Here is a 507-nt window from a genome sequence, read left to right on the forward strand (position 1 = left end):
CACCCTGCCTTTGAACCCTGCGGGGGAGGGGCCAGCCACAGCTTCTCTGGGCAACCCCATCCTTTATGGAACTTAATGAGCATTAAGGTCCCTTCCAACCCAACGCAGTCTGTGACCATTTTCACCAGTTACCTGCCTCTCAGTTGCATAGTCTAGAAACCAGTAACTTACAAGAAGTGGGGAGATCTATTCCAAGGGTTTCCTTTTGACTTGTCTTTAACCATGAAGTCCACTGCCCTGAGAAAGGGTCTTGTTCCCCCCAGCCATATGAGACAAGCACACAGAGAAATCCCAGTCTGGGCCCTCACAATGAAGCCTCAGTACAGAAGGACACTGGGAGCCTCAGTGGCAGGGGAAAAGAGGAAGGAGAGGACAGGGGTCATAGTTATCAGGGTTGCTATTTGGCCTCTGTGGTCCTCGTTGCCCTGTGAGCAATCTGGTGGCATGCAGGACAGCTATGCAGAGATCTGAGCTGGCTCCTGCCGCCAGCTCGCTGGGTATTCCCCG

This window comes from Nestor notabilis, unplaced genomic scaffold, assembly GCF_000696875.1.
Source record: "Nestor notabilis isolate BGI_N333 unplaced genomic scaffold, ASM69687v1 scaffold10733, whole genome shotgun sequence".
Classification (NCBI taxonomy): Eukaryota; Metazoa; Chordata; class Aves; order Psittaciformes; family Psittacidae; genus Nestor; species Nestor notabilis.